The sequence below is a fragment of the Parasteatoda tepidariorum genome, chromosome 11 (genome assembly GCF_982258835.1).
Source record: "Parasteatoda tepidariorum strain Cologne lab strain chromosome 11, Ptep-v5.0, whole genome shotgun sequence".
NCBI lineage: Eukaryota > Metazoa > Arthropoda > Arachnida > Araneae > Theridiidae > Parasteatoda > Parasteatoda tepidariorum.
This window is the reverse complement of record NC_141765.1, coordinates 74,761,693-74,777,389: the sequence shown is the minus strand read 5'-3', so window position 1 is coordinate 74,777,389 and position 15,697 is coordinate 74,761,693.

The window sequence follows — 15,697 nt, the reverse complement described above, 5'->3', positions numbered from 1 at the left end:
CTTTCAATTTGTTCTTGTGGATATCTATTTCATTGAGGAATGAAAAAAAATGAAATAGATATGCCTCAAAAACAAATTGAAAGAAATGTTATATTCCACAAGAACAAACTGTTAAGATAAGGCTTTCTGCATTCTCATTCCTCATAAATCTATCACTCCTTATCTCCTCCTCTGCTGAACCTACTGGTGGTTCTCTTGCTGTTCAAGCCCCCATCCTCTAGTGTCCACCATGTAAAAGTTGGCAACCACAAACGATTTGTAGCTTACAAATTTTCAATTCGTTTTTATGGGATATCTATTTCATTGAGGAACGAAAAAGTTGAGTTCTCAGATGCAACTTTGATTCCAGCCTGAATTTTACCCCACCACAAAATTTTAAACTTACAAATCGTTTCTGGTTGCCTCCTTTACATGGTAGACGCTACAAGATGGGGGCTCGGACGTTGTGAGGACCACACGGAGGTCGCAGAGAGGTAGGATTGATAGATTTATGAAGAATTAGAATGCAGAAAGCCTTATCTTTAAATTTGTTCTTGTAGAATATAACATTTATTTAATTTTTTTTTTGTGGGGCATTTATCTCATAGGGGAGCGAAAAACTTGTGTGCTTGCAGATAGCTTTTACTTCTCCTTCAATCGTAGTTTTACTAGGTCTCAAGCTCAAATAAAACGAAAATAGCTCTGAAAAATTCGCAGCTCACGGATTTCCATCCTGATCCAATCGAGAGCCATCTGTATAGACGTGAAGCAACTTAGATTGCGGATATCTTTGTATTTATGGTTTCCAAAGAAATTACTTTCAAAACTTCATCAGAGGTTTCTTTTTTCAGTACCATTTAAGTAAATCAGTTCTACCCCTGAACAAGGAAATTAAAGAATCGAGTGGAGGAGGTATAATTTCCTGATTATCAGGGATGTTAAATTGTTCTTTAATTTTTACCACCTTAAGTAAAAATCCTTGTGTTTTTAGTCTTCTGTTGTAGTTACTATACTTTCTCTAGTAGATATTCAAAGGAATTCGAATAAGCTTTTCATCTAAACACAAAACTTTCTGTTGAATAACTACTTCAATTTGCTTATTGCTAGTAGCAATAACACAGCATTATTTGGAGTAGTTTTTAACAGCTCCTATAATTAACTTAAAAACTTGGTTTTGAGCAGTCTCTAGTGCTGTGATCTGAGCCTTACTGCATGTTATAAGTGCTTCGGAGCAATACGTTATAACAGGCTTTGTATATATATCGTAAGTTAGATTTAGGGTATCTCTTACACAGCCCCATTTTGTTCCTGCTAACCTTTTCAGAACCGTCGTTTTCTTTCAAACATTTCTTGCTATTTCTTCTATATGATTTTGAACCCATTAACGTTAACTTTAAATTTTGCATAGTTCACCCTATCTCGAGAACTTTTAAATCGAATCGAAAACTTTTTTGCACGCAATTATGAAATTCATTTATTCAACCATACAAAAAAAAAAAAAAAAAATCTTGAATAAATTAGTCAATGATTTCCCGTGCAATAATAATTTAAATAAAAAGTTGGTTGTGAAAAAACAATAAAAGAGGTCAAATTTAAGAGATTTTGGCTTTTTGTAACGAAAGCTATAACTGTTCATTATAATTGAGAGTAAGCATAATACATAGTTTATTATATTTAACCTGAAATATCAGCCTGTAATCTAGTACAGTGTGTTAATATAATTACCTAAATTAAATAATAATTTTCATCTCTGTAAAAATCTTTAAATCTTAATGGATCCTCCATCCAATGGGCCAATCTCCATCCAAAATCTTGATGGGCCTTCCATTGCTCGAGAATATGAATTTATTACCTTTTCGTAAGTATGATTTTGAAAATATGAGTTATTCCAAAAAAGCATAGATAATAGCTGCTAAATTCTGAAATAAATTGAAGCCACCATTAAAAAAGATTTTTAAGAGAACACGTGTCACATATTTCAGTTGCCTGCGCGTCAGTGTCAGGCCAAAATAATTGCTCTCGTGATAGTACACATATATGAAACTTTAATTTCGGATATCTCAAATTTACTGACTATTTTTATGATGTTGATCTTGCAAAGATCTATGTGGATGGACTACACACGCCTTCTGCAATACTTTTTGAACGATACTATACAAATCTATTTATATTTCACTATAAAGGCAAGCCAATTTATTTTATCCTGTGAAAATAAAATTTGTCCTAAATATTTTATAAATAAAATAAAACAGATATTAATAAAAATAAAATACGATAGTCCCTGTAGCTACCATCAAAAATGAAAAGAAAATATTTCGAAGCAGATTAATGGGGTTGGTGAGCAAGTGAGCAGGAAGTGGAGCCACCCAGTGGCATAATTAAAATAGAAAACTGCATGCGCAAAATAACAAATTGTCGTCATTGCTTGAAGAGATATCATTCAACACAAGGAAAAACATTCAAAAAGATTTCAAAAATATCCATTTTTTCTTTTTATATCCATCGTTGAACAGCCAACCCAATTTTTGGGTTTACGACTACATGTTCAACGCCGTAGCCTTGTATTTTGAACCAATCCAGAAGACAAGGAAACTCCTGGATCAGTACCCCCAGAGGTATTGATTTGTTATGGGAGCATGGAGGACTTTGCGACTCGACTAAACGTCAGCTTAACTTAATTAACATCAATTTTGAAAAAAAGTGGAGATGACTGGTGTTCGAACTCATCGATTAATTAATTTCTTATCGTTCGAAAGCTATCATAACCCTTTAACCTTCATAAAAAATTATTACAACTAAATAAGATGCATTTTCAATTATTTATATTAAAAGTACATTAATTATTATTTTTTTCTGCATTATTTAAAGAAAATATTTCAAAAAAATATTTAAAATAGTATTTTAGTAATGTTTTTTTTTTTTTTTTTTTTTTTTTTTTAGTAAAAGCAAATCTATTAATCAACTGAGCGCACAAGTTCGTGTTCATACATGTCACAGCGCGTCCTATGTTGAGCCCCGCGTTCGACAAATGATGTAATTTTTATATTTTAACGAAATTTTATTTATTTTTTTAATTTTATTTCCAATGCAGCAGTCTATACAGACATTATCCTAACGCCGTACAGAGATAAAAAAAAAGGAAAAGAAAAATACAAATACCGAAAAGAGATGAAATATACGAAATACAAAAACAAGAGCAAAACATCAAACACAATTCAATCAAGAATTTAAATTGAATAAAAGGTCTCTGGCCTCCCAGTATCGGCATTCATCGTCGCACCACTGCGGCAGAGGGGGCAGGCAGGATTATCCACTATTTTTTTTTTTTTTTAACGAAAACTAATGCCAAGTTTTAGTACAATAATTTGAAAAAGAGCTTTAAAATGATAATAGCAACCGAAGAATGAATTTATTTTTTCTTTGAAAATTTTACTGTGTTTCCCCTTAAAGTGTTTATCTTTTAGTTCTAAAGACAAGTTTCCCCCTTTAAAATTTATTCTTTTTATACAGCGGTTCCTTGAGTGGGCGCCGCCTTAGATAGCCGAGATCTTCTTACAAGTACGCCGCAGCATTTCCGTTTTAAAAGAAAAACGGCATTTCCGTGTTTTTTCTCTATTACAATTTGACGTTTAGGTCTGGAGAAGGTGCAATTAACTGAAAGTTTGGACAATACTGTTGTTTATTGTTATGCCTCATACCCCTTTATTAATGTCGCAGATTTCCATCTTGCCGGTGCAATTAAATTCGGCTATTTTTCTTTATTTAATATTTTATTTCTTTGGAAGAAATAATCTTCACCAAAAAAATAAAAAGGTTTAAAAAAAATTAAACTTTTTTTTCTCGGGGAAATGGAAAAGTGCCATAAAATGCAAAATGATGCAAATTATTAAAACGGCTAAACTTCATGTAGAAAAGTATTTCTCCCTAAAGAAACTAATAATTCTCAATTTTTATTTCTTCATCTTTGTATTAAAACTAATTACTGAAAATAAAATATAATGTATCCAAAAAGTTTGGAAACTATCAATTATTTCGAGAAGTACACATCGGATAAAAATGTGATATATTTTCAAATGATGCAATTCGAAAACAAACTTTATTTGGGAACAAAACCAACACATAAATACAAGGAATATATTTATATAAACATTCGTCGCCAAGAGGAAAGTCCTGTCCAGGCGACAAAGAAAGGTAATACAATAAATTTAAAATGGAAATTAAGAAAAAGAAGAAGAAAAAAAGGGGGGATATTACAATCATAAATTATTTTGCTCATCATAAGACATCATATATTGTTGAACTCTGTAATAATAGGAAAAAAAATACATGAGACTATATAAAAAAATAACAAAGGTAACATAAGAAATTCATTTGGATTGGCACAAGACTGGTATAAAAAATCAAATGCTTCCTTTAAAGTGAAAAATAGAGATCTAAATCGTTAATGTTCATCACAAATTGAAATAAAGCACTCTTAAAAGAGGAATATATTTGGGTATTTTGCAACTGAAATGGTAATTTATTATATAATTTAGGTGCTAAGCAAAAAGAAATGTTTTCGTGAAATTTCTTTTGTAAAGTGGGGAATCTCATATATTTCAGTTGGTCTCCCTTCAGACATATTAGTTTTTAATATGCATATTAATTTATTGTTGTGTAAATAAAGTAAAATACGAAAAAATACATTATTGCGAAATGATAATAGATTAATTCTTGTATATATATTGGTAGTAGTTATACTTGAATTATTTATATTTAGAGAATTAATAACCTTATGCATTTATTCTGAACTGAGACTAAAGGAAGTAAATTAGTTTTGATAAGCAATAATATTTAAGTCCATAGGGAAATCCTCTTACTGAAATTTCATATAAGACCCTGTATTATGGAATGTTCTTCTTGCTATTTTAACAATTATAATTCTCTGATTATGATTAAAAAAAGATTGAGTGGGAAGTATTTCTTACTTTGTTAAGGAGGTATTTTAAAGGGTTTTTTCCCTTTAAATAAAAGATTTGTTGTTTTCTGTAGGAGTTAATTTTGTTTTATTATTCAAGGATTCTTTTCGATACCGTTTTACTCCGAACCTCTTTTATAAATGCATTTTTTTTTACCAATAGTCCAATGAAAGATGCTAAACATTATCGTGCAATATAATTTCTAAAATACATATTATAAAAATTCGACACTCTATTGAGATAAGAATTAGATTTGTTAAAATCGGATAGGTTATTGGCCTGGCACTTGAAGCTTTTGAAATTTTAAGCTGGTATTAGAATTCAACAGCTCTTTTAACTCTGGATCATTTGCTTGAACATTAGCCATATCAGAATAATTTAAATCATTGTGTATAGAAAGATACTAAATACGCGAAAGTGCGTCGGCAACGATATATTCAATATGAAAATTGCTATTTCGAGAGAGTAGTACAAAGTTTACAACTATATAATATTACAAATTCTTACAATTCAATTAATTCGGGTGAGTTTATTTATTTTTGAAAATAGTGTAAATAAAAAAGTAGTCATTTTTGAGCATTTGGGTGGGTCAAACATTTTCAAAGTATACATAAAGAACAAAGCAAAATATACATTAACTAATGCATTTTCAATGAAACTATGAAAATTTCTATTTCGTGAGGGAAAGTGCTACTAATCCATTACAAATATTACAAATTCTTACGATTCGGGAGAGCTCAGACTAGAACAGATTTTTGTGACCCTGGGAAATACCCAGTTCACCATAAGCACTATAATTTATTTTTATTGTATTTATTATTATTTTTTTTTTTTTTACTATTTATGTTTCATTTAGCATTAACCAAAGAAAAAAAGAAGTAAGAACGAAATTTTTTTTGTTGATAAATACTATATAGTTTCAACAATAAGTTCTACATTAATTATCAAATTGTTCTTTTGTTTGTCTACGTTTTCAGAAAGTTATCTTCGTAGTTGCGTATAAATTAACACACAATAAAATTTAATCCTCTACAGATCTTCTAACTTGCTAGAATATTGCCTTAAAAATAAGTACATAATTTGGGGGAATCAACGGAAGTTCAACCCCTACCTGTTGCCAGTCAGATTTTTCAATTGAGACTAGTCATTCTTGTTCGAGTCTTTCTTATGAATGAATGAATATTCGACCTCTAAAGTTGCTGCATGCCGTTGCACTTCACAAATGATTTTATGATCCTGAAGTGCGTCATCGAGTTCCGCTATTTTAGGTAAGCAACATTTTTATGAGTTTCCTGCAATGATAGCCAGCATTATTAATTACCCGTTTTATTTGAATATCGAGTTCTTTAATCAAGTAATAAAATGACACTTTATGATTAATATGGTTATTATTAAACATAATTTTTAAGATGAACAATTACTTTTTCTTACTGAAAATATTTGTAAAAAAAAATTAAGTAAAGTTTCGTTTAAGAAATCAACAATATTAAGACTTATTTAAAAAAACTTCCTATGAACTATTTTTCCCCCATTTAATTTAATATGTACAATAAATGTGCGCTTTCCATTTACAAATTATATGATTGTGAATCGTTCGTGAAATGATATTTACTTTCAGCAAATAAATATTTTAGGTCAAGTTGAAGAAGTTGCTTACATACATATTTTCTTTTATTGTGTTTTATTTCTTTGCAAAGAGGAATTTTAATCTGATTTAATATTTGAACTATTTAAGATTTTTATTTTAGTTTTAATATTAGTGTTTCTGAAACAAATTTCCAAAATAACTTCGTAAATGCAATATGAGTAGCTCTTCGTAAATGTTCTTCATAAAAATGAGAAGGACTTTTAAGACTGAATATTTTATATCTGTAAAAACTATTAAGTAAAGCTTCGTTTAAAAAATCAACAACATTAAGACTTATTTAAAAAAAAAACTTCTTATAAACTATTTTTTCCCCCATTTAATTTAATATGTGCAATAAATGAGAAGAATGTGAGCTTTCCATTTGCAAATTATATGATTGTGAATTGTTCATGAAATGATATTTACTTTCAGCGCATAAATATTCTAGGTTAAGTTAAAGAAGTTGCTTACATTCATTTTTCCTTTAATGTGTTTCATTTCCTTACAAAGAGGAATTTTAATTTGATTTAATATTTGAACTATTTAAAATTTATATTTTAGTTTTTATATTAGAGTTTCTGGAACAAATTTCCAAAATAACTGCGTAAATGCCCTTCATAGAAATGAGAGGGACTTTTAAGACTGAATATTTTGTTTTTTATGAAAACTGACGCAAATTGATGTTGCATGACACGCGAATGAATTTTTTAAAATCAGGCAAACACCAAATTGTGATAATTTCAGAAAATGCTGCATATGAAGACTGTTTAGATAACAATGATTCTAAGGATGCTTTCTTAGGGCGGTCTAATGCATGCTTTCCAAATGATTCTCGTGGTGTTGCCAAAAATTGTAAAAGCTTCAGTTTTTAATTGCCAATAAAATATTTTGCTGTTCTTTAAGAACTTCAATGGATTTTTCTCATACTGACGAGATTTTTCAAACGATTTTTCTCAAGCTGATGATTTTTATCGATTCTTATCGAACGATTATTAACGATTTTTATCAAACGACTTTTATCAAACTAACGAGAAAAATACCTTAAATATTTATTTGACTGCCAAAAAATTTTATAGAGTGGTAGATAATTGAAACTAAAACTTTCAGGATTTTTGGTGGCAACATTTTAAAAGTCTCACCACGAAAGACAAAATGGCGTTTCATATAAACTTTTAAATTATTTGCATGTAGTGTTGTGGAAAATAACTTTAAATCAAATATTCAAAACAAAGAATAATACATTACATCAAAGCTACCATAGGAAGAAATTTTTCCAAAAAGTGTTGTCAACCCTGTGTTTACTAAAATCATGTATCATTAATTATTATTTCTATTGCTGCAATTAAATCGTTAGTTGTTGTAATAAACCAATATAAAAACCAATAATTAACGTCAACTTTTTGTGATGACATGCTATTACAAGAATGTAACTTGCTCCGCTATGTGGACAGTATATTTTTAGTGCTAGCAAAATTAATTTTTACGAATAATTCTCTGTTTAGTAATTTTAATTTTAAATTATTTTCCTACTACTACATATACATAATTCAAAAGTTCTTATAAAATGATATCTTATAAAAGATAATTTGAAGTATTTTGACGTTTCTTCTATGCTAATACTGGCATAATACTTATTTGTTTCAATAAATCTCAGCAATAAAAGAACTTTTGAATTTGTAAGTTAGTATGTTTGCGATAAGTTTGTAAGTATGTTTGCGATATTTTTTGCTCATTAAATAGGAAAAAAATCTCAGCAAATTTGAGTTTTGAATGAAAGGTTGGCAACAAAATATTAACCATAATTGAAGTGATTGTTGGAATTTATCATTTTGGCAATGTGAATTATAGGGGAAGTAGCGTCAGGGATATTATATTTTGGGTTAATCTTACGTCACTTCATGACATCATCAATGACACCTTCCCCAATGGATTCCAAAAGTAATATGGAACCGAACTTTAATATGACATTTCCAGTTGAACTTGACGTGGCACGTGTTTTTTTTTTTTTTCGTTGAATTTCAATTACAAAATAGTTATTTAAATGTATTAAGGATCCCATTTGGATAAATAAAAAAAAAAAAGAATCGGTTTGATATAAAAGCATCATTGATTTTTAGTTTAAGGTTAATTAAATTGTAAGAAAGGAGAGATTGGTTATGAGTTTCGATTTATGATGTGTTCAGTTTAGGAATATGTTAGCGATTTTTATGGCATTCTCCGTTAACCTTACGAAATTAAACTTCTAATTCGCTTTTCACCGAATTTATTGTTTCATTAATATTTTGCTGATGAACCAGAATTATTTTAGAGAGACTGAAATGCTGTTGAAATTGCTCATGCGAGTTTGTAACGCAAAAAGTAATTAAGAATGTAACCACAAGCAAAATAAAAAAAATTACAGAAATTAAACAAAATTATAGTAATAAGTTTATTAAAAAAAATGCATAGCTTCCACGTTTTAAAATTTTTCAAACATTTTTTTTTTTTTTAATGTTTCTTAAAAACGTTAGACTGCGAGATTGTCATCTCTTTTTAATGCTGGGCAATTTTTATACAAAGATTATAACATACATTTTTTTAGACATTTAAAAAAAGAATTTGAAAAATATTATTGGTTGCAATTTAATATAAATATGAGAAATATTTGATAAAAATATGTAATTCTAATGACTCATTATAGAAAATACAAAAACACACGCGATTTGGTGATCTAGTACAATAGCATATACTTAGTTTAAAATAAAAAATATTGATTATCAGTAAAAATAACGAACTACAGTATTTTTATGCGTGAGAATGTTGGTAAGTGCGGAACAGTTTCGAGTTTATAGTTATAAAAAGATTTTAATTATTAAGAACGAATAGATGTTATTGAAAATTTTCTATGCATCTAATATTTCGAAAACACAGTCTATTACTAATAATTTTACTTTCTAAGTACGTAATTATGTTTTGCTCTATTTTAGTTTTGTGAAATTTAGCAACAATAAGTAAGCTTTATACAAGGATGGGTGCTGAGGGAGCTTTAGCCCTTTCATATTTTCTAAATGTGAGAATCTACTAAGGTTACAATTTTTCAATTAATATTTGTGTCATTAAATTTACAATTAAAAAATCAGCTAATTTCTTTTTTTGTCAGAATACTAAAAAAAAAATTTTTATATCATTAGAGATGAGTTCAATCTTACTCATGGAGGTAAATACCCAATCTAGCCCTAAGAATTTTAATCCGAGCCCACCAGAGGGCGAGATTACTTTGAGTTCGAAATATACGTCGAAAAGGTCAAATTTTGCAGTCTCGTCACTCGACTCTTGATGTCTACATACGGAAATTTGTCGTTAAAACCTTTTTATCACTAACCTGTAAAACGAAAAGTAAGGAGAAAAAACTTAACCTACAGAAACTCCAAGATGACTAAAACAAAAATTTTAAAAAAAAAATTCAAAATCTTCAGCTAAACAAAAGTCATTTCTCATTTGACAAATAGTGTTAGCCTCACAAAAGCACCGAGCAGAAGTAACAGATTTCTGTTATGCCTTACAGATCTCCTTTTCTCAGTTATAGTCTGAGCCTATCTCATCTCTATCCCTCATATACGAATTTTAACCAATAGAATGTCGGTAGGTTTTAGATAGTGTTGAATGTCCAATTTGGATATCGCAGCATTCAATCTGAATTCTACTTAGTACTTATTTTGTAAGATACTCAATATCTGTTTTAGCTATGTTAATGCCTATTTTACACAATCCTAAACATCTTTTTCAGGAAAAATTAATACCCAATTTGGGTGCCTGTTTTAGGAGAAACTCCACATCCGAATCGAATAAATTTAAATATCTTTTGTTAGCACATTTAGTATTTATGCATATTTTAGATGTTAAACTTACAGCTTCATTTGCATATTTCTTTTATTAAAGCATTACAATAAAAGTTTTTAATTAAGAGATATCAACTTCCTAAAACTACTCTTGTTTAAGAAATATGACAATTAGCTCAATTTCTATGCAATAATAAATAATTAAATAATCTTAAATCAGTAATGTGTGAAATTTTCTCTATCATATTTCAACTAGTCAGGATCTTGATTTGAAATGACTGTAAAAATATTTCCATGTCTTACAAAATTGCTTGGAAATTTATCTCCCACATTAAAGGGCAAAATTGTGAACTTTTTATTTTCCCTAATAATTTAGATCTTTATTCAAAATAAAATAATGATCACAAATTACATTAATTAAATACCATTAGTAAAGAATTAGTAGTTATTTTTATTAGAATCTGAGACTGAGGAAAGGGCGCACATCCAGCATTTATAAAGTAATTCATGCAGGTATGAAAGAGAAAAATGGGTAAACTTTTTAGGCACATTTAAAGATAAGGATTTTTTTTAAACACACATGGCATGCAAGGCATATGAGCAATTCTACAAATAAACTCCAATTAGGCGGCCAAATGAAAAAAAAAAAATTTTGGTCGCCTAATTGGCGTTTATTTGTAGAATTGCTCATATGTCTCATTTAATTTTTATTAAAATGAAAATTTTAGTTGTTTAAGCAATCCAAATGCACCACATTTTTGCAAAGTCTGAACAAAAAACTTCAGCAACAAACTGTTTAATAACAAGAAAAAAAAGACTTCTTTTTGATGGAAATTCTATGTTAAATATCCAGTAAGTCGCCAATGATCAGAGAAACAACTTTCACTGCTTTATTCGTTTCAAACATGGGGACACTATCGACATAGCAGTAGAAACATGTACTCTTCATCAGTACCAATCGTTATCAATCTTGATGGCTCAGTCCCTCTATGGTAGTATTTTCTTATGTTGGAATAACATTGTATTAAAATATCGGGACGTTTAATGCCACGTGGAAAGGAAAAAATGGAACAATAACTTTGATTTCGGGTGAAATCTTCCCTAAAAATTGAAACAGTTGTACTTTTAATTGTTTAATCAACCTAACTGCATCACATTTTTGCTCGACATAGCAATGGAAACATGCTCTCCTTTTTACTGCCATTCGCTATCAATCTTGGTAACTCAGTCGCTTGTGGTATCTCCTCTATGGTAGTATTTTCCGATAAAAATAAAGATATCTTTCTACTACTTTCATCACTTTTCGAATTGCTAATGTCAGAATAATATTGTTTTAAAATGTCGGGACTCTTAATACCGTATGGAAACGAAAGAACGATGGAGAAATAACTTGGATTTACTATGAAATAGGCTCTACAAATCGTATCGAAAAATGATTATTTATACGCACGATTAACTTACGTGTCGTAATAACATCGTAGTTAAATAACGGGATTGTCGAAATGAGGTTGAAAATATAGCAATAATTGCAAAAAAAAGTTTAAAAAAATCACTCTACTTTATGATGCAATCAGCACGAATAAAGAGCTTCAATAAGTACCTATTGAAATTCGCGAATTAAAATTCGCATACCATAATAAGAATCGCGAAATTTTTCAGACCACGTGAGAATGCATAGCGATAACTCCCGAAAAAATTTGTAACTTGGATTCACTTTAAAATCGGCACAAATAAATAGTGAATATTTAAATAAGCATTTTGATACTCACGTGTCGTATAATATCGTAGTAATAATAATATTGAAATAATATACAGCATACCATTCGAACGGACCTCTTGTGACCTGCAGCTTTCAGATTGTGTGCCCCTAGATTATAACAATTATTTATTGAAAGTCAAAATTAAATTTGAAAATTTTCTTACATGTGTTAATAAAATTAATTTTCTTCGGTAATCAATCAGGTTTGATGATTTCAGTTCAACTTCCTCAGTAATGCTTTGCTGAATTTTGATATCTTTCGGGTTTTTTGATTTCTTAAATACAAATTTTTTTATTTCTCATGAGTACCTCCAAAGTGTGAATCAGCACTTTTAAAATCTTTTAGGTACACTATACATGTAAAAAGAGTTTACGTGTGTACGGGCTTGACGCAATCTTGAAAATTGAAGCCAATATTAAATAATTCGATCTTGGCCAAGGGATCTTGTTAGGAAATCTTCAAAAGGAATCTTGTTTGCCAAGAACTCAATAATATATTTGTAAACCAAATTGTTGCCAGACCGACGCCTTAATAATGACATTTTAAATTAAACTAAAATTAAAAAATTACTATTTAAGTTCTTTGACATATGTTCCAGTAATATTAATCTGAACTTCGAAAGTTTTAATAGTTAACAATAAAATTTTGGGTTACTAAGCAGTTATCGCTATACTTTCCCACGTGGTTTTAAAAATTCGATATTTTGATTCGAAATTCGATTTGATATTTTGTTATTTTTTATTATTATTTCTTTTCTCTCGTTATTTTGATTATGGGATGCGAATTTCAAATCACGAATTCAAATAATTACTTAGTGACGCTCTTTTTTCTGGCTGATTCCATCTTAAAGTAAAATTAATTTTTTAACTATTTCTTTTCTTCCAATTATTGCAATACGTTTCAACGTAATTTTGACTATCCAGTTTTCTAACTACGATGTTATTACGACACGCGAGTTTCAAATTGCGCATTTAAGTAATAATTTTTTGATACAATTTATAGGACAAATTTCTCCGTAAATCGAAGTTATTGACAATCGTTTTTTTTTTTTTTTTTTTTTTTTTTTTTTTTTTTTTTTTTTTTGCTACCCCACATGATATTACTGGTACCGATATTTTAATACAATGTTATTTCAACATAAGAAATTCGAAAATTTATAGAAAAGTAGAAAATTATAGGAAACTATCCTTTTTATAGGAAAATACTACCATAGAGGAGGCAATACCACAAACGACTGAGTCACTAAGATTGATAGTGATTGGCAGTAAAGAAGAGTGCATGTTTCCATTGTTATGTCGATAGCGTCCCCCTGTTTACAACTAATAAAGCAATGAAAACTGTATTTTTGATCATGTTGACTTACTGTATTTTTAAAATAGAATTTCCAGGAGAAAGTTGTCCTTCCGCTTGTTATTAAACAGAGTGTCGCTGAAAAAAAAAAGTTTTTTGATAAGACTTAGCAAAAATGTGATGCAGTTAGGTTGATTAAGCAACTAAAAATATAATTTCAATTAAAATTAAATGAGACATTGTATGTTTTGTCCTTGTATGTTTGTCATATTTGTTATAATAAAATCTTCATCCCTAAATGTGCCACAAGAAAAAAAAAATTGGACCATTTTTCTTTTTATCTCTGATGCCTGAATGAATTACTTTTATAAATGTTGGGTGTGCCCTTCCCCAACACCTACTAGAAGGTCAAGGCCAGCTGGCTCCCCTCCCTCAGTCTCAGATTCTAATAAAAATAACTAAATTCTTTACAAATAGGTTGATGTTTTTGATTGTAATTTGTGTTAATTGTTTTTGAAATTTTATTTTGAATAAAAATTTAAATTAATTAGTAAAGTAAAATGTTCACAATTAGTTTTACCCTGTAATGTGGTAGAAAAATTTTAAGCAATTTTGTAAGGCAGGGAAATATTTTTATTGTAATTGTGTTTCAAATCAAACCTGTCCAGTTTTAAATATGATGAAAGTCCAAGCATTACTGAGAAAGTTATTTAATTATTTATCATTGGATAGAAAGTTTTCAGCTATTTGTCATATTTTTTAACACTAATAAGTTTTAAACGTTCATATCTTTTAATTTTAAAATTTTATTGTTAATGAAAGCAATATGTAAATGAAGCTGTAAGTAACATTTAAAATAAATTCATAAATACTAAGTGTGCCAAAAAAAGATATTTAAATGTATACAAATTGAAGTTCGGCCTAAAACAGGCTTTAAAAGGCACCCTAATTGTATTAATTTTTCAAGTAGTATTCAGATAGGATGTTACGATATTCAAATTGGATATTAGACACTGCCTAAAATGGATTCCCAGCGATGTCCAGAAGGGGTTTTGAAATAAGGATAAACAGGTATGGGTCATGACTCAATCTAATATTAAACTAAATTAGGTAACTTCATACTTGACAATCTCTCAACCTAAATTTGGTCTTTTTTTATAGCCACTTTAGGTTTTTTTTAATTTTTTATTTATTTTTATTTTTTAATGGATAGAAAACCATTACCAAAACTGGCATTAGTTATGACCCAGTTTAGTATGAAAAAGTTGAAGCAAACCTTCGAAACTGAAACTAATAACCAATCTTTAATTTATTTATTTTTTAAATTTGACTGTCTTTAAACTAAAAAGTAATAATGTCACTGGATCAAATTGATTATTTATTATCCAAACAAGCCTTTCCATATAGTTGAACTATTGTGTTATTAAAATTCGATGAGAAACCTACGTCACTTTGTTTTACGGGATATGCCATGTTAAGGATTCAATGTCAATGTTTGGAACGCTCAGATAGAGGGGATGGCAACGGTCTGAAATAGATAAACGCCACGAATGACATTGACGAAAGATCAGATCAGGATCTTTACCCTCCAGTTTTCCCTTAATAAACGCCCATTCCCTTCATAAATGAATTAATGAGTTTGAAAACCGGCATCTCAAACAAAAATAATTTCACAGGTGAGGTAAAAAAACTGAGTAGTTAAATGATACACCGAAGAGCCATTACATTATGACCACCCTGCTATTAACATATAGGACCACCTTTAGCCCTCAAAACTGCCAGCACCCGCCGTAGCATTGATTCCACAAGGTGCTGATAGGTAGTCTGAGGTATCTGGTACCAAGAGCTCACCAACTGGTCCTGCAATTCCCTCACATTGCGAGGGGGTAGCGTGGCAGCACGAATTAGGTTTTCCAAGTAGGACCACAAATGCTCTATTGGATTAAGGTCAGGTGAATTTGGGGGCCAAGACATGACTTGAAAGTCACTGAAATGTTCCTCGAACCAATTCATGACGATTCGACCCTTATGACATGGTGCATTATCCTGTTGGTAAACACCATCCCCCGCAGGAAAAACTGTTGCCATGAATGGGTGAACTTGGCCTGCAACTATGTTCAAGTAGCTTACAGACGTCAGGGATTGTTCCATGAGGATTATGGGTCCTAATGTGCCCCATGAAAACATTGTTCCTGGGTGAGAAACCTTGAAAACCTGAGCGAGCCCATTGTTATAGATGGAGGGTGGTCATAATGTAATGGCTCT